The following is a 26015-nucleotide window of genomic DNA, read 5'->3' on the forward strand; positions in this document are numbered from 1 at the left end:
CAGAACATATTGTGAAAGACATATTTTCTTTTCTGCAGGCTTCTGTTTCTTCAGCGTGAGAAAACATCTGAGCACATAATACTTTCTCACATTATATTGTTTGTTCAGACTTGAGCATTGAGTCAGCTATCCAGATTTAAAATCAAATCATCTTATTGTTAGATGATTTTTTTTCTACAGCTGCATCTATAAATGTGGTAGAAAAAATGGGTCTTAGGAGGCGTTATTCTAATGTCATTATTTCTTCCACTTTTTATCCATTGTATACTACATAAAAAGTTATCAGATCGCCAGTATGTAGCAGAATTACTCACTTGCTATGAAAAATATTTAGAATTGAGAGTCCTCAGTGGTTGATGCCTTTTAATGGCTAACTGAAAAAGATGGTAACAAATTGTAAGCTTTCGAGACTACTCAGGTCTCTTCATCAGGCATAGACAAAAAAAAATTCTGAAGAATCACATATTTATGCACAACACAGCACAAAAATAATGTCATAGATAAGACAGGTGACGTGAAGCAGAATTACTATTATGTGAGAGTGATAAACAGTTATGTCCATAAATATTGGAACAGTTCATAGATAAGGAGTAGTGATGAGCGAATATACTCATTGCTCCAGATTTCTCAAGCATGCTCTGGGGTCCTCCGAGTATTTTTCTTGCTGCAGCTGAATGATTTACATCTGTTAGCCAGCATAAGTACATGTGGGGATTCCCTTGCAACCAGGCAACCCCCACATATACTTATGCTGGCTAACAGATGTAAATCATTCAGCTGAGGTGAGGAAAACTAAATCTCCAAGCACTAAAAATTACTCGGAGGACTCCCGAGCATGCTCGAGAAATCTTGAGTAACGAGTATATTCGCTCATCACTAATAAGGAGTGTGAATGTTTTATTGTCCTGATTGAGGTCTGGTTCTGTGTTGTGATGCCCCCACAAGGTCTGAGGAGCAAATTCCTTAATTGGTGTAAAAATACATAAATCCATGTGACACATTCATTCCTGCACTGAGAGTGTCAAAGGTCGGCATCAACTTATACTCCCAGACTCTTCTGTCTAAAAGAATGGATCTACCTGTGGCAACACATTTTTGTATCCCAGATCACAGCATCATGGACATGAGATTACTTGTTCAAAACAGCTGACATGTGCGAGGAAACATGTGGGCTCACCACCAGAGCACACATCAAAGGGAGGGTGTCCAACAACGGAGTACTATTACGCCCGATGTCTGAAAAGGGTTAAAGGAGTTTAATGGGGTTGAGGTCTTGGCTTTGTAGATTCACTCATGTTCTCCTACACCAAACTCACATAACCATGCCTTTAGGTATCTTACATTGTGCACTGTGGAACAGTCATGCTGGAGCTGAGAATGAAATTCCCCAAACTGTTCTCATAAAGTTGGAAGCAAACAATGGTACAAAATGTCTTGGCATGTTAAAGAATTAATATTTTTCTTTACTGGAATTATAAGACTAAGACCTAAAAAACAACCATGGAAATCCATGCAATGAAAAGCAGAGTTTTGTGCCGATATTATTGCCAGAGGAGGATTAAACTCTGTGGTTATTGAGTCATTAGAGCTCTGGAGACATTTATGTGCAATGAACCTCAGCAAATGGCAATCCTGCAAGGTTTGCCACACAATGGCTAAGTTGCTGTGGTTTCTAAAAGGGAAAAAGTATTGGATCCATGGAGAAGGAGAGGTGCAAAAAGCCATGGAAAAATCAAGAAAACCAGCTGAAATCTACCAGTAATTAGAAAGAAATTCTGCCACTTAGTGAGCTATAAAAAGGTGTCTCATTACCAAGGTGCCACACAGTATTTGTAGTAAAATCACTGAGCTGCCTTTAGATATTTGCAACCGTAATGTTGCAAAACATACTGATGGTATTGGTTACAGTAGAATTTCTAAACTACTGAAAGTTCCATTGAGCACTGTTGGGACCATAATCTGGAGTGGAAAGAACATCTTTTCACCATAAACTGGCCACAACCACATGCTTTCTGCCACTAGATGTGGTGGTGACGTAGAGAGTCATGCACTAGTTATTTACAAGTCAACCACCATGTATACATCTATGTTTGAGCATCTGCTGTAAAGATCTGTAGCAATTTTCATGATACTATGGTGAGTAAATAAAGTATATTCTATGGGATTGTTTCTTCTCATAGGATTTATACTAAATATGACGGAAGTATAACACTTGTCACATGATTAATAGTGTCTTTATTACTTTTTATTTACAGTATATGTAAATCTTACCAGGAATATTGCTTTTGTGTACGGGAGCTTTGTCAGTGGTCACCTGGCTTCTCTAAATTGGCTACTATGGACAGGCTTAGCACAAGTTACTCTGCTTACCAGATCCCATATGTTGCCCTGGTCTTCAGCATTTAACTCCTGCACAGGGATCTCAACTTAAACAGGGGTCCTTGGGCTGGAGCCACGGAATAAACTGCTGCATGGTGGTGAAGGCTGGCAGGGTTGATCAGGCAGCAATGTCAAAATCAAGAGGGCATGAAAGGTACAAAATCACCAGGCAGGAGAAACATCAATAAACAAGCTGAGGTAAAAACAGGAAACTACAAATACTGTTCAGGAGCAGAAACCACAGCCCTCATCCAGAGGGGCATAAAACTATATCTGGCAGCTTCCAGCAGTAAGCTGGAAGCTTAAATAGGGTGTGGTGACTTTCAATTGGCCGGGGCAGGTAACTGATAACTTCAGTATGGACTGGATGGCACTGCAGGTCCCAGTCACCATAACCTTAGTGGTTGGACAGAGCCTGTACCTTCCAGAGCTTCTAGTGCTGACTCTTTTATTTATCTTAAGCGCCACCCTCTCACCGATATAGAGCACTGTATGTATAAGATTAAATTAGATATCCCCAATAAAACTTAACTTTTAATGGCTTATTCAATAAAATAATAACCACATAGACACTTACGACCTTTAAAAATACGTGTTGTTTGTCTGAAAGATACAGGGTGCACGGTATCCCTAGTAAACAAACTATCTGTACCCTACCTTGCCGCAGAGGCTGGCACCCTATGTCCTGTGCAGTGGCGCCCTCATTCAACGTAGGCTCTCCCTAAATCGCCCTGATGGGCCCTGTCACGTAGGAAAAGACAGCAAATCAAACAGCAGACCATTCAATTCAGACTAACAAACAAAAATTGTCATCAAAGTTAGACATGTGCTCAAATGTATTGCACATCAGAAGTAAAGATGTGCTCAGATATATTGCACATAGCCCTGTGCAAACACGTGTGTTAGATAGTAATGCACCCCTAATGTTATTGCACTTAATCCCAAACAATGGTACACTAATGAACTCTGCGCTGCACCTAAATTCTCCCCACCTTCCAGCGGAGGTTGGCACCCTATTATCCTGCGCAGTTGGCGCCCCCGCTCAGCGTCGTCTGCCCCTAGTGTTCCCTGTCAACAGATGCCAGGGGGAGATATTAATATATGATGATCTACTATATAATTGTCTAAGGGTCACTTCCGTCTTTCTGTCCTTCTGTCTGTCTGTCACGGATATTCATTGGTCGAGGCCTCTGTCTGTCATGGAATCCAAGTCGCTGATTGGTCGTGGCTGTTTTGCCGCGACCAATCAGCGATGGGCACAGTCCGGAAGAAAATGGCCTCTCCTTCCTCCCCGCAGTCACTGCCTGGCGCCCGCATACTCCCCTCCATTCACCGCTCACATAGGGTTAATGCCGACGGTAACAGACCGCGTTATGCTCCGTTACCGCCGCTATTAACCCTGTGTGTCCCCAACATTTTACTATTGATGCTGCCTATGCAGCACCAATAGCAAAAAAATGTAATGTTAAAAATAATAAAAAAACACTTACCCTGCACTGCAATGTTGATGCCCATTTCTGGTACATTGGTATCCATTCCTACCATTATATAACAACCATCATATATTAATATCTCCCCCTGACATCTGTTAACAGGGAACACTAGGGGCAGACGACGCTGAGCGGGGGCACCAACTGCGCAGGATAATAGGGTGCCAACCTCCGCTGGTAGGTAGGGAGAATTAAGGTGCAGCGCAGAGTTCATTAGTGTACCATTGTTTGGGATTAAGTGCAATAACATTAGGGGTGCATTACTATCTAACACACGTGTTTGCACAGGACTATGTGCAATATATCTGAGCACAATGTGCAATACATTTGAGCACATGTCTAACTTTGATGACAATTTTTATGTTTGTTAGTCTGAATTGAATGGTCTGCTGTTTGATTAGCTGTCTTTTCCTACACGACAGGGCCCATCAGGGCGATTTAGGGAGAGCCTACATTGGGCGGGGGCACCACTGCCAACCTCTGCGGCAAGGTAGGTTACAGATAGTTTGTTTACTAGGGATATCGTGCACCCTGTATCTTTCAGCCAAACAACAGGCATTTTTAAAGGTCGTATGTGTCTATGTGGTTATTGTTTTATAATCTATGGTTCCTAATCTAAAGTAGAAGAATTAAGAAAATTACATACGAAAAGTGTATCTAAAACTTAGAATTTGGTGTCACCTATATGAAACATGTTTTTTTTATTTGTCTGCATACATTTGACTCTATCGTCTTTAGAATGGTTGATATTTTGTACCTGGGCTTAGAATGAGTCAACACATTGTCCCTCACGCTGTCATATCTATTATTTCCATGACTGTAACTTAACTATATTTTCCAGTAAAACTATGAGAGCATGAGAATTAAAGTAAATGGAACACAATAAAGATAAATAAAAAAGCTGTAAATATTTCATAGTAATGAAATGTGCAGAATGATTGGAAACCATTACTTTCTTACTGGAAACACAACTCTTCATCATGACAATTATATATTTTCAGTAATGTGAACATTTATTCTATAACCCATATCTTTATCATTTTACGCATTTGTTGATAAGCCTTGGATTTCATGTCATCATCATACAGGCAGACAATGTTATTCTCAAAGATGAATAGTTTTTTTTCCCTATTTTATGATCTATCTTAGTAAATAGGGGCGGAGGAGGTAATCCTGGGGCATAAAACCAGCATATGCTATAAATAAATATATAGTTCCGCTTTAATGCATTCTGTATTGTTAAAATTAATTTACTGTTCTTTCATTGGTCATTAAGTTTCCTTATGTTTCGGTTGGTATGTTGAATAGAATAGACTAAAATATATATTTTTTTAAAGATAAAGATTTTTTTTTTATAGGTAATCTGTCACCAGTTGTCTCTGATATAAGCTATGCCCTCCATGCCACCACTTTTTCCCCCATGTGACAGCATTTTGTAATGCTGCACATATGACTCCAATTCTCCCTGCAAGGCAAAAAAAAAAGACCTTTTATTATACTCGCCTACGGTTCGGTGCGCTCCGATGGAGTCGATGGTCTGGGTTCGATGCCTCCTCTCGTCTTGCAATGCCGTCGTCCTTCTGTGTTTGTGTGTATGACACATCCTACGTAATCCACATTGTGTTTCCCTACGCGGACGTGTGAAGGGGAGCACTATGTGGATGACATAGGATGTGTCATCCATACGAAGTACAGAAGGAGAACAGCATTGCAAGAAGAGATGAGGCCCCATACCAAGCCAGCGACCCCGTCGAACCGCACCACCCCTTAGGTGCCGCACCACCCCTTAGGTGAGTATAATAAAAGGTCTTTTTTTTGCCTTGCAAGGAGAATTGGAGTCATAAATGCAACGTTACAGAATGCTGTCACATGGGGCTAAAAGGTGGTAGCAGTAGGTTGTATCGGAAAAACCAGAAAAGGAGTTGGACCTGCCAATGCCATGGTCACTGGGATGATTGACAGCATAGGAGAGGAGACCCAGATAAGTTCTACCACTGGCTAGTGTAGGGACTGTTTTTTCTGCAACCGGGGCTTCTCTGGATGCCCTAGTTACAAAGAAAAGCAGGGTAATGGAAAAATGTTCTTCAGAAATCGTTTACGACCTCTTTGGGGAACCATTATTGATACAAGTATTTAGAAACAAGTCTTAATCATTGACTTTAGGTTTCTGCCATTACAAACAACATTTGTGAGAGAATGAATCTGTGTATCTGGACTATTAAAATACTCATTTTAAGATCCAAAACTTAATAGCAACGCCACAAAAATAGGTTAACCTGCAGCCCTATATAAATGACATATTGTAATATCAGGACAAGTTACACTATCTGACATGCTCTATTTCATATGTATATACCACTCACATTGGATTTCCTTTTTTTTATATAAATATAGTAACAATTTTATCTTTTATATCTCCTTTTGAGTGACTGGCTATCATTTTGACATATCCTTGCTCATTTTCAATGCTGTCATTGGTTATGACAGGCCCAAAAGAAATACAGACAAGTCATGTTCTAAAGCTACTTTTGTATAGCCCTGTGATTAAGAGAGTATTATCCACCAAAGGTCATTATGAACTTATTAAATCCAGAACGTCAGTATAATGTTTCAGTTCCTCGTTTTAGAGAGGGCATTGATTTAATTTCTATTGCTATGCTAACGGATGGATGGTTTAATTGGGATGCTTTCACATTGTAAAATATTCTCTTTTTCATCGCAAGCTCCTGTAAAGTGAGAGTTTCTTGCTGACACATTTGAAAAATACATCAGCAGAATACCCACTAAGTTTGTACATGCTCTAATGAGAAGGATCTCTCATTACGACTTGTGGCACAAGATGAGAGCAAAGCTTTTTACAGCACAGTCTATTGTTAAACCCTCAGCCTCAGCATGTTCAATAAGACCCGCTGAAACCCGGTGATTGACCGCTGAAAGAACGAAGCTGAGGCTTTTGGAGAAAATGCCATTAATTTTGACCTCTTGGGATATGTAATCCCATAAAATGCCTCAGTCGTCTATACATCAGCTATTGTGCTTTAGTCTATCTCTGCTAGAAAGTTGAATAACTGCTTTGGGTATAAGGTAAATTATTCAGAAAGAGCTGTACTTTTTTCTTTAAAGATTTTAGAATTTCAGCTGACAAAGTTATACATGAAAACGAAGCGAGTTACAGAAATCTTGAAGGTGATGTTGTTCCATCCTCCAGTATTCCAATGCAAAGCATATACTCAGTAAGTACAGCTGCTGAAAATTCCTTGAATATTTATATAGCATCAATAGACTGGAAAGAAACTTTCTGCAAGATGTTTCTAATGGAAACAAAGACAAAGCCCTTTTAAATTAAAGAGCTTTTCCAGGAGCCTCTATGGATTGCAGTCACATTTTATCATGGAAATTGTGTCAATCTGAATGATTAAAGTTTTTCTTTTCTTTGTCCTCGCATGACTCTATGTAAAGTGTTGGAACCCATATATATATATATATATATATATATATATACATACATATATATATATATATATATAAATATATATATATACATATACACATACAGTACAGACCAAAAGTTAAAGATTTTTCTGTATTTTCATTACTATGAAAATTTTACATTCACACTGACTGCATCAAAACTGTGAAGTAACACATGTGGAATTATATACTTAACAAAAAAGTGTGAAACAACTGAAATTATGTCTTATATTTTAGGTTCTTCAAATTAGCCACCTTTTGCTTTGATGACTGCTTTGCACACTCTTGGCATTCTCTTGATGAGCTTCAAGTGGTAGTCACCGGGAATGGTCTTCCAACAATCTTTTGCCTTCACTTTGCGGTCCAGCTCACCCCAAACCATCTCAATTGGGTTCAGGTCTGGTGACTGTGGAGGCCAGGTCATCTGGCGTAGCACCCCATCACTCTCCTTCTTGGTCAAATAGCCCTTACACAGCCTGGAACTGTGTTTGGGATCATTGTCCTGTTGAAAAATAAATGATGGTCCAACTAAACGCAAACCGGATGGAATAGCATGCCGCTGCGAGATGCTGTGATAGCCATGCTGGTTCAGTATTTCTTCAATTTTGAATAAATCCCCAACAGTGTCACCAGCAAAGCACCCCCACACCATCACACATCCTCCTCCATTCTTCACGGTGGGAACCAGGCATGTAGAGTCCATCCGTTCACCTTTTCTGCGTCGCACAAAGACACGGTGGTTGGAACCAAAGATCTCAAATTTGGACTCATCAGACCAAAGCACAGATTTCATCTGGTCTAATGTCTTTTCCTTGTGTTCTTTAGCCCAAACAAGTCTCTTCTGTTTGTTGCCTGTCCTTAGCAGTGGTTTCCTAGTAGCTATTTTACATGAAGGCCTGCTGCACAAAGTCTCCTCTTAACAGTTGTTGTAGAGATGTGTCTGCTGCTAGAACTCTGTGTGGCATTGACCTGGTCTCTAATCTGAGCAGCTGTTAACCTGAGATTTCTGAGGCTGGTGACACGGATAAACTTATCCTCAGAAGCAGAGGTGACTCTTGGTCTTCCTTTCCTGGGGTGGTCCTCATGTGAGCCAGTTTCTTGATGGTTTTTGCCACTGCACTTGGGGATACTTTGAAAGTTTTCCCAATTTTTCAGACTGACTGACCTTCATTTCTTAAAGTAATGATGGCCACTCGGATTTCTTTACTTAGCTGCTTTTTTTGCCATGATACAAATTCTAACAGTTTATTCAGTAGGACTATCAGCTGTGTATCCACCAGACTTCTGCACAACACAATTGATGGTCCCAACACCATTTATAAGGCAAGAAATCCCACTTATTAAACCTGACAGTGCAAACCTGTGAAGTGAAAACCATTCCCGGTGACTACCTCTTGAAGCTCATCAAGAGAATGGCAAGAGTGTGCAAAGCAATCATCACAGCAAAATATGGCTACTTTGAAGAACCTAGAATATAAGACATAATTTCAGTTGTTTCACACTTTTTTGTTAAGTACATAATTCCACATGTGTTAATTCATAGTTTGATGCCTTCAGTGTGAATGTACAATTTTTATAGTCATGAAAATACAGAAAAACCTTTAAATGAGAAAGTGTGTCCAAACTTTTGATATAGAAAATGCAAAGCACAGCCGAGGGGGGAGGTGCACAGTCGATAGGTGCCCAAACCTTGATATATAGAAAACAAGTGACTAGCACACTCCTAGGAATTGTGATGCAAAATGGAGGGGTTTATTTACATACAAAGTCACAAACGTTTCGGTCAACTCTAGACCTTCATCAGTGTGCTACAAAGAAAATAAATACAAAACAGAAACAAATACAAAACTATATCTTCCCGTATGCTTAGCACGCTGATATTGTCATGTCAGCTTTAACTTTCTCATACAATCCGGAGGAGACATCCAACATCATCGCCTTATCTAAAATTCCGAGCGACTTCCTTAAGATCCCCCCCTGTGAAACAAGGGGTAGGGATTGGGAGCGCGAATTACGACGCTGCACTAATCTCGAGTTGCACGGGGCCACTCTAACTGAATATCTTAAAGCCCAGAGGATTCCTCGGGGCTTAAGAGTCGCACTGCGCCCCACTCTCTTTAGTAACTCAGTAGAATTTTGTACTAAGTTTGAACATATACTTAATAAGTGCTCTTTCGATCTTACGGTTCTGACATTAGAACACTTACACAAAGAGATTGCTACAACACAAGAGCAGATTAAAAGTATTGAAAATCAACTTTCATCTACTCTACCGGTGGACGATTTCGACGACCTCAAAAAGAAGATTGAGTCCAACATCTCTCATCATCGCCGCGACATTGAACTGAAGAAGAGAAGTATGTTCCAGAGGGACCTCGAGGACTACGAGCAAAAAAGAGTCTACCAATGGCAAGACAAATCTACAATCAGACAACCCTCCAGACAGGATGGATACCGCTCATCTATGGACTACAACACCTCCGATTCGGAACCAGAGCGACCAGCCAGATACCCCTACCCAGGTCCTTTTTTAGGCCGACCCAAACGACAAGGGAAAAGAAGAGGACTAGACGGGGGCTCCGCAGGACCACGAAACATGGACTTCACGAGAGTGACACGGTCACAGGTATACAACCGTTAGTTGTCAATATTTCGTCCAAATCCTTAGGCGTGGCCGAACATAGCGCCTTGCAAAAAGGCCTGTCCTTTTGTCCTAGTTACAGACATGACACATTTCAAATGGACATGGACCTGCAAAAATTCTATCGATCCCTAAGGTTAAAAGTTCCTTTTTCTAAATCCACCCAAGAAGTACCATCAGACCCACAAATTTCTCCGTCCATAGGGATTACAGCAGCTAGTCTTGGCCTGAGAGATAAGAGTTTATACCAACCACCTAAGGGTTCACACCCCCTAGAAACTTTTATCCAATTTGTCGACAGTTCTTTTCAACAATTGTGAAATGATATCGACAAAGGTAAAATTCATTACCCCACCAACCTTTCAACAATTGAACGTCAAGCTCTAAAATCCCTCAAGCAGGATGATAGTATTATCATCAAGTCAGCAGATAAGGGAGGGGCCATAGTGGTTATGGACAAACTTCTCTATCGAAATGAAATATACCGCCAACTCGGAGACACGACCACATATAAAAAACTCCCAACAATCCCACATCCAATATCCAACATACCATTCAGACCACTCTTGACCATTTCCAGTCCCACGGTATCCTCGATTGTAAAACACGAGTTTTCCTAACAAAAAAACATCCTATTACGCCAGTTTTCTACGTCCTACCCAAGATACATAAGAATCTACTTAACCCTCCTGGCCGACCTATTGTAGCATCCACAGACTCCGTTTTGGCCCCGATCTCCATCTACCTAGAAAAGATCCTGACACCTCTCATCAGAAACACCAGTTCTTTTTTATTGGACACCGGAGCATTCCTCGAAACTGTTAGGAGTGTTACACCTATTCCCCCAGATAGCCTTCTAGTTTCTTTCGACGTTAAAGATTTATATACGTCAATACCACACACGAACGGTATACAATCGACCCGTTGGCTTCTTTCCACAAACAATATGGATCCTGGTCTCATTGACCTATGTAGTGACCTTTTGACCATTGTCCTCTATAACAATTTTTTTCTGTTTGAGGATTCTTACTATCTCCAGATACGGGGTTCAGCTATGGGCTCGAATGTGGCACCCCCTTACGCCAATGCCTATATGGCACATTTTGAAAATACGTCTATATATACCCATGAACTCTTCATACACCATGTCTTAACATGGAAGCGTTATATAGACGATATTTTTTGTATCTGGAGGGGGAGTCTGGATTCTCTACGGGACTTTTTTCAATTCCTCAGAACATCGTGGCCCGGATTGGACTTTACTATGACACATGATCCTCACCAAATCAGCTTTCTAGACACCTTAATCATCAAGGACACCAGTGGCAATCTCTCTACAGACCTATTCTCCAAACCTACGGACCGTAACAGCCTGTTACATTACGACAGTTTTCATCCCAATAATATGAAGAAATCCATCCCCAAATCACAGCTGCATAGAGTCAATAAGATTGTCTCGGATCCCATTCTCAGAGCACAGAGGACATCAGAGATGAAGTCCAAATTCCGAGAGAGAGGTTACCCTCCCCGTGTCCTAGATACCACCAATATCAATGACACCACTATGACAAGAAAGTCTGCTAGGTCACGCATCCCCTTTGTGCACCAGTACCATCCCGCTGCATACAGACTACATAAAACTATACGCCAACATTGGCATATTCTCCAAACAGCATTTCCAACTGTACAAGAGTTCCAACACCCTTTTCTCCCGTGCTTCAAACGACCCCGTAATATTAAAGATAATCTGGTTCGTGCCGACATAGGCCCCACACATCCTGGGTCATCACAGCGTTTTTTGAGCAATCCAAAAATGGGTACTTTTCCTTGTCTCAGCTGTAACCAATGTAATAATGTAATTAAGGGTAACAACATTCACCATCCACACACTGGGAAAAGATTCCAGATCAATGGTTTTTTTACATGTAACACCAATTTTGCAGTGTATCTTATTAAATGTCCCTGCGGTCTGTTATACGTAGGTGAGACCACCCAACCAGTCAAATCACGTATATCCAAGCATAAATCTACAATTCGTTGCCAGAACCTTCTACTCCCTCTTCCATCACACTTCATAGAAAAGGGTCACAACCTGGCACAATTGAAATTCCAAATCATTGAGCAAATTACACCACCTAGACGCGGTGGGGATCGTATTTCCATGCTCAAATGTAGGGAGGCATATTGGATCCATGAGCTCAACACCCTCACCCCTAAAGGGCTGAATAGGGACTATGACCTATTATCCTTTATGTAAGTTATTCTATACAGGACATTGTCAGCTTGTAAATCTGATTGATACATGTGTCAATACTATCAAGTTGTTATTTGTCTTCACCAGTATCTTATAACCTACAGCCGTTCCCTTTGAACAGAAGAATTGTTCTTGCTGGGGACCATATATGACGTCCTAATTTCAGGTCGTTCTTTGATGCTATCTGGCTTTTTTACCTCCCTGTTTGTACATCCAATACTGGGGTTACTGTTTTGACCCTGTTGAGTTTTTTAACTTCTGTCTTATATCAACTATGCCACTTGCCTAGTTCTCCAAATGTTTTAGTATAGCACCCAATACTTTGGGGATGATTGACAGGTTTGCCCCTTTATAACTTTGTACCAGCGTTTTTTGGTCTACTTTATTATATACTGTTCATCTAGCTCAATGATTGTATAACATGCATGGCCTTATTACTAATTATTTTTTCCGTTTTACAGAACCGTCCTTTCTGATCTTTCGCTCCTGCTGCCTGTGACACTTCACTGCCACCCGCACAGCGATCGTTCCACTGGAATGCACCTTTCTCCTATAAGATCTTCTGTGGAATGCACATTTTCCTGCCCCCTGTGGCTGAAAGGCACCGACGTCATCACCATTTTCTCCGCTGGAACGCACCTCCTCCTTCTTTGTTGTAGTAGTATGCATGTGTCTCCGCCTCTGTGACCTATTGACACCGGCCTGTACTCTGTTGGAATGCACCTCTATTTTTTTTTTCTCATGTTGGCTCCGCCCATCCAGCTGACATTGTGCTCCTCCCCATCCCCTATATATAGCTTTACCCAGCACATAGCCACACACTCCTCCTGGCGATGGACACCGCGGAGTTTGGTCTCTCCTGTGCGCTGGTAAGAATAGTTCTTTTTTTCCCCACACCCATCCTATATGGCATCTTTATACCGGGCCGTTCTCCTTAGCCTTATGGTTAACTTACATTTTGTTGCTTCCTTGTAGATTTGTGTCATAACTCTTTAGCTATAAGGGTTTTCTCCCCTCCCCTTGGCTTAACCCTTTCCATTAGGTATGTATCTCTGTGGGCAATTTATGCAACAATAGTTATTACTAGTGTTGAGCATTCCGATACCGCAAGTATCGGGTATCGGCCGATATTTGCGGTATCGGAATTCCGATACCGAGATCCGATATTTTTGTGATATCGGGTATCGGTATCGAATCAATAGGGATGTGGAAAATAAAGAATTAAAATAAAAAATATTGATATGCTCACCTCTCCGGCGGCCCCTGGACTTCACGCTGCTATCCGGGAGGCTTCTTTGTTTAAAAAGCGCGCCTTTCGGACCGGTGAATGACGTCCCGGCTTCTGATTGGTCGCGTGCCGCCCATGTGACCGGCACGTGACCAATCAGAGGCCGCGACGTCATTTGCAGGTCCTCAATTCCTATAATTAGCAGTTTTGTGAATGAGAATGACGTCGCGGCTTCTGATTGGTCGCGTGCCGCCCATGTGACCGGCACGCGGCCAATCAGAAGCCGCGACGTCATTCTCATTCACAAAACTGCTAATTATAGGAATTGAGGACCTGCGAATGACGTCGCGCCCTCTGATTGGTCGCGTGCCGGTCACATGGGCGGCACGCGACCAATCAGAAGCCGGGACGTCATTCACAGGTCCGAAAGGCGCGCTTTTTAAACAAAGAAGCCTCCCGGTTAGCAGCGTGAAGTCCAGGGGCCGCCGGAGAGGTGAGCATATCAATATTTTTTATTTTAATTCTTTATTTTCCACATCCCTATGGATCCCAGGGCCTGAAGGAGAGTTTCCTCTCCTTCAGACCCTGGGAACCATGAGAATACCTTCCGATACTTGATGTCCCATTGACTTGTATTGGTATCGGATATCGGTATCGGCGATATCCGATATTTTTCGGGTATCGGCCGATACTATCCGATACCGATACTTTCAAGTATCGGACGGTATCGCTCAACACTAGTTATTACATATATCATTTTGTCCATTTTCCCGGCCTGTTTTTACTCCTGGATATACTGAATACCATATCTCTTTTATATAGACATCTCCAATTTGTTTGTCCTGGTTCGAGTTTACCAGTTATATTTTTTGGTATGTACCTGCTCTAGTCTAACTATATGGTTACACTGTCACGACACTCCAGCTGTGTCATTTTTTTGATACGTTTCCCATGTCCAATTTTAGATGCCATTTATTTACATTCCATTTGGGGCTCAACCTTACATACAGGTGTACTTAGGTATGTGTTCCATCCTCTTACTACTTTACTCCTTCCTCACCACACTTACTCCACTGCCATCTTATTATATATTTATATTATTCTCCGGTTCCCTGGCCCCTATACGATCTATGTAGGTTCTGATTCTAGTCCCACACTGGCACTTATGTTCTACTTCTTGCGGTTCTATGTCCACATTCTATTTCGCAGCCTTTTTAGTACACAAACGGCGGTTATGCTGGTTGTATTCTACGATTATATAATATCTGACGTCCCATGACATTTTGTATTCATATGATGTATATACTTCTGTTTATTTGGTTAATTTTTGTTATCACTGTGTCCTATTTTGTTTACACTCCCTGTTTTTGTTTACATATATTTCTGTTTTGTATTTATTTTCTTTGTAGCACACTGATGAAGGTCTAGAGTTGACCGAAACGTTTGTGACTTTGTATGTAAATAAACCCCTCCATTTTGCATCACAATTCCTAGGAGTGTGCTAGTCACTTGTTTTCTATATGTCCAAACTTTTGGTCTGCATTATATACATATATATATATATATATATATTTGTATATATATATATATATATATATATATATATATATATATATATATATATATATATACATCCTAATTTTATTGGCTCAAATAGCAGTTTGTTACCCTAATGAGAGTTAATGTAACAAAATTCAAATATAGCAATTTACTTGAATTTGGTCTGGAAATTTGATTCTCGTAAAAGTCATTCAACACAAACTGAATGGTCCTTATTATACTCTGGAGTCTCTCCACAGCCCATAGAATAATAGAGTGAAAAAAAAATTACCATAGGCAAGAATAAGCCAGCTAGAACAGCATGTAGTACCGGGAAGGGGTGCAATGGCTATCAGGTGAATGGCGAGGTATTTTTTCAGTCCTTATCCAGTTGTCTACAGGTCAGCAATATGGCAACCAGCTGCTAGACAGATATCATGGCTCAGATTGGTGATTTGATCCGTTAAACTCTTGTTATGTAGTTGGTTCTCCTGTCTGCTGAGCTATTGCCTTTTCTCTCCTGTCCAAATGTGTTATGATCAGGTGACCTTGGAGCAGCATGAAAACTTTCACTGGAGTAGGTGGTAACTATACTGACCGCAAACCCTGATCTTAACACCACAACTAGAAGTAGCCGTGGGGTGTGCCTAACAAAACCTAGACACCTCGACACAGCCGGAGGACTAATTACCCCTATAGATGGAAATAGGAATTCTACCTTGCCTCAGAGCAGAACCCCAAAGAATAGACAGCCCCCCACAAATAAAGACTGTGAGTAGTAGAGGAAAAGGACACACACAGGCAGAAAACAGGATTTAGCAAATGAGGCCACAATAGCTAAATAGGAAAGGATAGGACAGGATACTAAGCGGTCAGTATTAAAAATCCTTTCAAAAATATCCACAGCAGAAAATACAAAAACTCCACCATCTTGGGGAGCGTATATCAACAACTCCAGAGAATCCAACAAGACTGAGAAAACACTGACACAGTCTAAGCTGGACAAGAGAAAAACAAATGAATAGCACAGAAGATAAGCACACTGCATGTGTGCCACAGAAAAAGAAACAGACACTTATCTTTGCTGAATTGGCAGCTAAGCAGGAGAAGCCAGAAAGTGATCCAACACTTCATCAGAAACATTGACAACTGACAAGGACTAATGAATCCTGCACACCTAAATATACCAGTCAGAACTGCAATGAGCAGAAACACCTGGCCAGGACTGCGACTCAGAGACAACTGCATTCCCACCTACAACCACTGGGGGGGAACCCAAAAGCAGAATTCACAACAGTACCCCCCCTTGAGGAGGGGTCACCGAACCCTCACCAGGGCCCCCAGGACGATCAGGATGAGCCAGATGAAAGGCATGGAACAAATCAGCAGCATGGACATCAGAGGCAAAAACCCAAGAATTATCCTCCTGGCCATAACCCTTCAATTTGACAAGGTACTGAAGCCTCCACCTCGAAAAACGAGAATCTAAAATCTTCTCAACCACATACTCCAACTCTCCATCAACCAACACAGGGGCCGGAGGATCAACAGAGGGAACAACGGGCACCACATATTTCCGCAATAAAGATCTATGGAAGACATTATGGATAGCAAAAGAGGCCGGAAGCGCCAAATGAAAAGACACCGGATTAATAATCTCAGAAATCTTATAAGGACCAATAAACCGAGGCTTAAACTTAGGGGAAGAAACCTTCATAGGAACATGACGGGAAGACAACCAGACCAGATCCCCAACCCGAAGCCGGGAACCAACACACTGACGACGGTTAGCAAAACGTTGAGCCTCCTCCTGAGACAACACCAAATTGTCCACCACATGAGCCCAAATCTGCTGCAACCTGCCAACCACAGAATCCACACCAGGACAGTCAGAAGGCTCAACCTGCCCAGAAGAAAAACGAGGATGAAAACCAAAATTACAAAAGAAAGGCGAAACCATAACATCTTTAATGGATTCAGAAAGACCCTTTCTGAAAATTGCCGCCAAAGCATCATTATTCCATTTAGTCAACACCGACCATTTTCTGAATTTCTGACAATACAATTCTGCCACCTCTTGACCCTGAGACAGGGCAAACAAGGTCTTCTCAGCTTGATCCACCGAATTAGGTTCATCATATAACAATCCCAAAGCCTGAAAAAAGGAGTCTACATCAAGCAAAGCTGGATTCCCAGATTCCAGGGAAAATGCCCAATCCTGCGGGTCGCCACGCAGCAGGGAGATGACGATTTTAACCTGCTGAATGGAATCACCGGAGGATCGAGGTCTCAAAGCAAAAAACAGTTTATAGTTGTTTTTAAAACTCAAAAATTTGGACCTGTCACCAAAAAACAAATCAGGGGTAGGAATCTTCGGTTCTAAAACAGGAGTCTGAACTAGGGTTGAGCGAAACGGGTCGAACATTTTCAAAAGTCGCCGACTTTTGGCTAAGTCGGGGTTTCATGAAACCCGATCCGACCCCTGTGCGGGGTCGGCCATGCGGTACGCGACTTTCGCGCCAAAGTCGCGTTTCAATGACGCGAAAAGCGCCATTTCTCAGCCAATGAAGGTAAACGCAGAGTGTGGGCAGCGTGATGACATAGGTCCTGGTCCCCACCATCTTAGAGAAGGGCATTGCAGTGATTGGCTTGCTGTCTGCAACGTCACAGGGGCTATAAAGAGGCGTTCCCGCCGACCGCCATCTTACTGCTGCTGATCTGAGCTTAGGGAGAGGTTGCTGCCGCTTTGTCAGAAGCAGGGATAGCGTTAGGCAGGGTCCATTAACCACAAAACCGCTTGTGCTGCAGCGATTTGCACTGTCCAACACCACCCTCGGTGTGCAGGGACAGTGGAAGTTTTTTTTTTTTTTTTTTTCCCCTCAGCGCTGTAGCTCATTGGGCTGCCCTAGAAGGCTCCCTGATAGCTGCATTGCTGTGTGTACGCCGCTGTGCAAACCAACTGCTTTTTTCAAAGCACAAATCCTCTTGTTCCTTCCTTTCTGCACAGCTATCTTTTTTGTTTGTCCACACTTTTTATTTCATTTGTGCATCAGTCCACTCCTTATTGCTGCCTGCCATACCTGGCTGAGATTACTGCAGGCAGGGAGATAGTAGCTGCCTGCCATACCTGGCTGAGATTACTGCAGGCAGGGAGATAGTAATTGTAGGACATTCCCTGTTTTTTTTTTTTTTTGGTGGGAGATTAAGATTGGCAATTTGGCATTTCTGCTAGAGTGCCATCCCTGTGTGTGCCATCTCTCTCACATAGTGGGCCATAGAAAGCCTTTTCATTTTTCTGTATTTTTTTTTGTGGGGTGTATAAATTCTCCCTGATAAAAATACAGTGGGAGATTAATATTGGCCTTTGGGCTTGTGTGCCAGTCCTGAGTGTGCCATCTCTCTCACAAATAGTGGGCCATAGAAAGCCTATTTTATTTTTTTTTGGGTTTTATAAATTCTCCCTGAAAAAAAGGGAGATTAATATTGGCCTCTGGGCTTCTGTGCCAGTCCTGAGCGTGCCATCTGTGCCAGTCCTGAGCGTCCCATCTCTCTCACAAATAGTGGGCCATAGAAAGCCTATTTAATTTTTTTTTTGGTTTTATAAATTTTCCCTGAAAAAAGGGAGATTAATATTGGCCTCTGGGCTTGTGTGCCAGTTGTGAGCGTGCCATCTGTGCCAGTCCTGAGCGTGCCATCTCTCTCACAAATAGTGGGCCATAGAAAGCCTATTTAATTTTTTTTTTGGTTTTATAAATTTTCCCTGAAAAAAGGGAGATTAATATTGGCCTCTGGGCTTGTGTGCCAGTTGTGAGCGTGCCATCTGTGCCAGTCCTGAGCGTGCCATCTCTCTCACAAATAGTGGGCCATAGAAAGCCTATTTAAATATTTTTTTGGTTTTATAAATTCTCCCAGAAAAAAAGGGAGATTAATATTGGCCTCTGGGCTTCTGTGCCAGTCCTGAGCGTGCCATCTGTGCCAGTCCTGAGCGTCCCATCTCTCTCACAAATAGTGGGCCATAGAAAGCCTATTTAATTTTTTTTTTGGTTTTATAAATTTTCCCTGAAAAAAGGGAGATTAATATTGGCCTCTGGGCTTGTGTGCCAGTTGTGAGCGTGCCATCTGTGCCAGTCCTGAGCGTGCCATCTCTCTCACAAATAGTGGGCCATAGAAAGCCTATTTAAATTTTTTTTTGGTTTTATAAATTTTCCCTGAAAAAAGGGAGATTAATATTGGCCTCTGGGCTTGTGTGCCAGTTGTGAGCGTGCCATCTGTGCCAGTCCTGAGCGTGCCATCTCTCTCACAAATAGTGGGCCATAGAAAGCCTATTTAAATATTTTTTTGGTTTTATAAATTCTCCCAGAAAAAAAGGGAGATTAATATTGGCCTCTGGGCTTCTGTGCCAGTCCTGAGCGTGCCATCTGTGCCAGTCCTGAGCGTCCCATCTCTCTCACAAATAGTGGGCCATAGAAAGCCTATTTAATTTTTTTTTTGGTTTTATAAATTTTCCCTGAAAAAAGGGAGATTAATATTGGCCTCTGGGCTTGTGTGCCAGTTGTGAGCGTGCCATCTGTGCCAGTCCTGAGCGTGCCATCTCTCTCACAAATAGTGGGCCATAGAAAGCCTATTTAATTTTTTTTTTGGTTTTATAAATTTTCCCTGAAAAAAGGGAGATTAATATTGGCCTCTGGGCTTGTGTGCCAGTTGTGAGCGTGCCATCTGTGCCAGTCCTGAGCGTGCCATCTCTCTCACAAATAGTGGGCCATAGAAAGCCTATTTAAATATTTTTTTGGTTTTATAAATTCTCCCAGAAAAAAAGGGAGATTAATATTGGCCTCTGGGCTTCTGTGCCAGTCCTGAGTGTGCCATCTGTGCCAGTCCTGAGCGTCCCATCTCTCTCACAAATAGTGGGCCATAGAAAGCCTATTTTTTTTTTGGGGGGGGTTTTAGAAATTCTCCCTGGAAAAAAAAAGGGAGATTAATATTGCCCTTTGGGCTTGTGTGCCAGTACTAAGCGTTCCATCTCTCTCTCTCTCTCTTAGTCAGTGGGCCATAGAACGCCTATTTTTGGTTTTATTTGTTTTCTAAATTCTCCCTGAAAAAATCATTTTATTTTATTTGGTTTCTAAATTCTTCCTGATAAAATCATATTTTTTTTATTATTTTTTTTTCTAAAGTCTCCCTGAAAAAAAAAAAAAAAAAAAAAAAACAGTGGGAGATTAATATTGGCCTTTCTGCTTGTGTGCCAGTCTTGACTCCTGGGTGTGCCATCTCTCTCTCTCTCTCTCTCTCTCTCTCTCTCTCTCTCCAATTGTGGTCCATAGAAAGCCTATATTTTTTTTCCTTGATTTGGGTTCCAAAATCTACCAGAGAAAATAACTCCATCAATCATTGGTAGAAAAATATTGGCCTCTGGGCTTGTGTGCCACTCCTGATTCCTGTGTGCGTCATCTCTCAGTCAGTGGGCCATAGAACGCCTATTTTTGGTTTTATTTGTTTTCTAAATTCTCCCTGAAAAAATCATTTTATTTTATTTGGTTTCTAAATTCTTCCTGATAAAATCATATTTTTTTTTTTTTTTTTTTTTCTAAAGTCTCCCTGAAAAAAAAAAAAAAAAAAAAAAACAGTGGGAGATTAATATTGGCCTTTCTGCTTGTGTGCCAGTCTTGACTCCTGGGTGTGCCATCTCTCTCTCTCTCTCTCTCTCTCTCTCTCCAATTGTGGTCCATAGAAAGCCTATATTTTTTTTCCTTGATTTGGGTTCCAAAATCTACCAGAGAAAATAACTCCATCAATCATTGGTAGAAAAATATTGGCCTCTGGGCTTGTGTGCCACTCCTGATTCCTGTGTGCGTCATCTCTCACTCAGTGGCCCATAGAAAGCATATAGTTTGTTACATTTGTTTTCTAAATTCTCCCTGCAAAAATCAATTTTTTTTTTTTGGGGGGGTTTCTAAAGTGTTCCTGAAAAAAATAAAAATAAAAAACAAATAATAGTGTGACATTAATATTAACATTTGTGCTTCAGTGACAGTCCTGCGTGTGGGGCATCTCTCTAATTTGCAGCCACCAAAAAAAGAGTGTGTAACATTGTGCCTGATTTTCGCGGTGGTCTCACCAACCTGTAAAGGGGTAGCTAAATCATACTGAAGTTATAGCTCACCGTGTAAGTTGTGTGACTGCAACAAATAACGTTAGTTTGGTTACGTTTTTAAAACAATGAGGAAGTCTAGTGGAAGAGGTCGTGGCCGGGGGCGTTCATTGTCAGCTGGTAATGAGGGTAGTGGTAGTGGTGGAGCATCAGGTGGTCGTGGGGAAAAAAATATTGCACCTAAGTCTGGAGCTGTGGAGCCAGGTTCGTCGTCCGGCTACACAAGGCCTCGAACGCTCCCTTTTCTGGGATTAGGAAAACCGCTTTTAAAGCCGGAGCAGCAAGAGCAAGTTTTGGCTTATCTTGCTGACTCAGCCTCTAGCTCTTTTGCCTCCTCTCGTGAAACTGGTAAAAGTAAAAGCAGCGCGTCGTTAGTGGATGTTCACGGTCAGGGACAAGTCACTTCCTTGTCCTCTTCAGCAAAAACAACAACAGAGAAGAATGCAGCAGGCGACACAACGGGTTACTCCATGGAGCTCTTTACACATACCGTCCCTGGCTTAGAAAGTGAAGCAGTTAACAGTCCATGCCCATTACAAATTGAATCTGACATGGAGTGCACTGACGCACAGCCACAGCCAGACTACTATGCTGGTCCTTTGACTCAGACCACAACATTGCCCTCGCAGGGTGCTGATCAAGAATCAGACCCTGATGAGACTATGTTGCCCCATCACGAACGCTATACCACCGAACGACACGGTGACACAGACGAAGTTGCGCAGGAGGTACAAGAAGAGTTATTAGATGACCCAGTTCTTGACCCCGATTGGCAGCCATTGGGGGAACAGGGTGCAGGCGGCAGCAGTTCTGAAGCAGAGGAGGAGGAGGGGCCGCAGCAGGCATCAACATCGCCACAGGTTCCATCTGCCGGGCCCGTATCTTGCCCAAAACGCGTGGCAAAGCCAAAACCTGGTGGAGGACAGCGTGGCCATCCGGTTAAAGCTCAGTCTGCAATGCCTGAAAAGGTATCCGATGCTAGAAAGAGTGCAGTCTGGCATTTTTTTAAACAACATCCAATTGATCAGCGCAAAGTCATCTGTCAAAAATGTTCTACTTCCTTAAGCAGAGGTCAGAATCTGAAAAGTCTCAATACTAGTTGCATGCATAGACATTTAACCACCATGCATTTGAAAGCTTGGACTAACTACCAAACGTCCCTTAAGGTTGTTGCACCCTCGGCCAATGAAGCTAGTCATCAACGCAACATCCCTTCCGGCAGTGTAGGACCACCATTTAGCGCACCACCTGCTGTATCTGTGCAGGTATCTTTGCCAGGCCAAAGCAGTCAGGGTCAGGGAATCACCAGTTTCGTAGTAGGAAACACTGCATCTAGGGCACCGGCGGCAACAATACCATCTCCCACCGTCTCTCAGTCTGCCATGTCCACCGGCACCCCCGCTAGTTCCACGATCTCCATCTCTCCAGTCCAGCTCACCCTACATGAGACTATGGTTAGAAAAAGGAAGTACTTAGCCTCGCATCCGCGTACACAGGGTTTGAACGCCCACATAGCTAGACTAATCTCGTTAGAGATGATGCCCTACCGGTTAGTTGAAAGCGAAGCTTTCAAAGACCTGATGGACTACGCTGTACCACGCTACGAGCTACCCAGTCGACACTTTTTTTCCAGAAAAGCCATCCCAGCCCTCCACCAGCATGTTAAAGAGCGCATCGTCCATGCACTCAGGCAATCTGTGAGCACAAAGGTGCACCTGACAACAGATGCATGGACCAGTAGGCATGGCCAGGGACGTTACGTGTCCATCACGGCACACTGGGTAAATGTGGTGGATTCAGGGTCCACAGGGGACAGCAAGTTTGGGACAGTTCTGCCTAGCCCACGGTCTAGTAAACAGTTGTCTGTAGCCGTTCGCACCCCCTCCTCCTCCTCCTCCTCCTCGTCCTCCTGCAGAAGCAAGAGCTCGTCCACAGACCGCAGTCGCACAAACACTCCATCCGCACCTGCCACTGTTGCACACCAGGTCTCCCATTATGGGGCAGCTACTGGCATACGTCAGCAGGCTGTATTGGCTATGAAGTGTTTGGGCGACAATAGACACACCGCGGAAGTTCTGTCCGAGTTCTTGCAGCAAGAAACGCAGTCGTGGCTGGGCACTGTAGATCTTGAGGCAGGCAAGGTAGTGAGTGATAACGGAAGGAATTTCATGGCTGCCATCTCCCTTTCCCAACTGAAACACATTCCTTGCCTGGCTCACACCTTAAACCTGGTGGTGCAGTGCTTCCTGAAAAGTTATCCGGGGTTATCCGACCTGCTCCTCAAAGTGCGTGGACTTTGCGCACATATCCGCCGTTCGCCTGTACACTCCAGCCGTATGCAGACCTATCAGCGTTCTTTGAACCTTCCCCAGCATCGCCTAATCATAGACGTTGCAACAAGGTGGAACTCAACACTGCACATGCTTCAGAGACTGTGCGAACAGAGGCGGGCTGTTATGTTTTTGTGGGAGGATACACATACACGGGCAGGCAGTAGGATGGCAGACATGGAGTTGTCAGGTGTGCAGTGGTCGAAGATTCAAGACATGTGTCAAGTCCTTCAGTGTTTTGAGGAATGCACACGGCTGGTTAGTGCAGACAACGCCATAATAAGCATGAGCATCCCCCTAATGCGTCTGCTGATGCAAAGTTTGACGCACATAAAGGATCAGGCGTCTGCACCAGAGGAAGAGGAAAGCCTTGATGACAGTCAGCGATTGTCTGGTCAGGGCAGTGTACATGACGAGGTACCGGGCGAAGAGGAGGTGGAGGATGAGGAGGATGATGGGGATGAGTATATTTTTAATGAGGAAGCTTTCCCGGGGGCACGGGAAATTGGTGGCGTGGCAAGGCCGGGTTCTGGTTTTTTGAGGGACACAAGTGACGTAGATTTGCCTGCAACTGCTCCTCAACCAAGCACAACCGCAGATTTGACAATGGGAACTTTGGCCCACATGGCGGATTATGCCTTGCGTATCCTCAAAAGGGACACACGCATTACAAAAATGATGAACGATGACGATTACTGGTTGGCCTGCCTCCTTGATCCTCGCTATAAAGGCAAATTGCAAAATATTATGCCACATGAGAACTTGGAACTAATATTAGCAACAAAACAATCAACTCTTGTTGACCGTTTGCTTCTGGCATTCCCTGCACACAGCGCCCGTGATCGTTCTCACACGAGCTCCAGGGGCCAGCAGACCAGAGGTGTTAGAGGGGCAGAAATCAGAAGTGGCGTTGGCCAGAGGGGTTTTCTGACCAGGTTGTGGAGTGATTTTTCTATGACCGCAGACAGGACAGGTACTGCAGCATCAATTCAAAGTGACAGGAGACAACATTTGTCCAGTATGGTTACAAACTATTTTTCATCCCTTATCGACGTTCTCCCTCAACCGTCATTCCCATTTGATTACTGGGCATCCAAATTAGACACCTGGCCAGAATTGGCAGAATATGCATTGCAGGAGCTTGCTTGCCCGGCAGCTAGTGTCCTATCAGAAAGAGTATTCAGTGCTGCAGGTTCAATACTAACAGAAAAAAGGACTCGTCTGGCTACCCAAAATGTAGATGATCTAACCTTCATTAAAATGAACCACAACTGGATTTCAAAATCTTTTGCCCCACCCTGCCCGGCTGACACCTAGCTTTCCTATGAAAAGGTCTTGCCTGTGGACTATTCTGAATGACTTTTCCAATCTCGTAATTTTCTTCACCTGATTGTCCAGCATACGACATGTTTCCACGTCACGAAATGGCCAAACTCCCCACACGGGGTCGTGCTATCGCCACTTTGCGCTTGGACCCTTGAGAGTGCTGTTTGTCTGAAGAGGTGGGTGTGGCCGCTTTTGGTCGACGGCACTGCCACTGGGTCCCTCATAGTACAATAAAGTGTCTCTGGCGGTGGTGGTGCGCACCCAACGTCAGACTCACCGTTGTAATATGAGGGGCCCTGTGCCTGTACCGCCGGCCACAAGCCAGTTCCCCCCCCCCCAGCCCAAACAGTGCTCTACCACTAGCAAAATTATCTCTCACAGCTTCACCAATGTGTAGTCTAGGCGCTGACATCCTTCAATGCCTGGCACTGACAATACCATTGTTTTGACATTTTTGTTATGTTAGGCCTTCGAAGCCTGTCTGCGGTCACTCCTTCCACTAGACTTCCACTGACCATACACTGCTGCCCATGTACCCCTGGAACCAATTTAAAGTGCCTACAGCCAGCCCAATTTTGTTATGTTAGGCCTTCGAAGACTGTCTGCCGTCACTCCTTCCACTAGACTTCCACTGACCATACACTGCTGCCCATGTACCCCTGGAACCAATTTAAAGTGCCTACAGCCAGCCCAATTTTGTTATGTTAGGCCTTGGAAGCCTGTCTGCGGTCACTCCTTCCACTAGACTTCCACTGACCAGACCACTGCTGCCCATGTACCCCTGGAACCAATTTAAAGTGCCTACAGCCAGCCCAATTTTGTTATGTTAGGCCTTGGAAGCCTGTCTGCGGTCACTCCTTCCACTAGACTTCCACTGACCAGACCACTGCTGCCCGTGTACCCCTGGAACCAATTTAAAATTGCCTACAGCCATGTGTTAATATTTTAGGCCTTCGATGCCTGTCTGTGGTCACTCCTTCCACTAGGCCTCCACTGACCACACCACTGCTGCCCGTGTACCCCTGGAACCAATTTAAAATTGCCTACAGCCATGTGTGATTATTTTAGGCCTTCGATGCCTGTCTGCGGTCACTCCTTCCACTAGGCCTCCACTGACCACACCACTGCTGCCCGTGTAACCCTGGAACCAATTTAAAATTGCCTACAGCCATGTGTTATTATTTTAGGCCTTCGATGCCTGTCTGCGGT

This window comes from Ranitomeya imitator, chromosome 3 (genome assembly GCF_032444005.1).
Source record: "Ranitomeya imitator isolate aRanImi1 chromosome 3, aRanImi1.pri, whole genome shotgun sequence".
In the NCBI taxonomy this organism is placed as follows: Eukaryota; Metazoa; Chordata; class Amphibia; order Anura; family Dendrobatidae; genus Ranitomeya; species Ranitomeya imitator.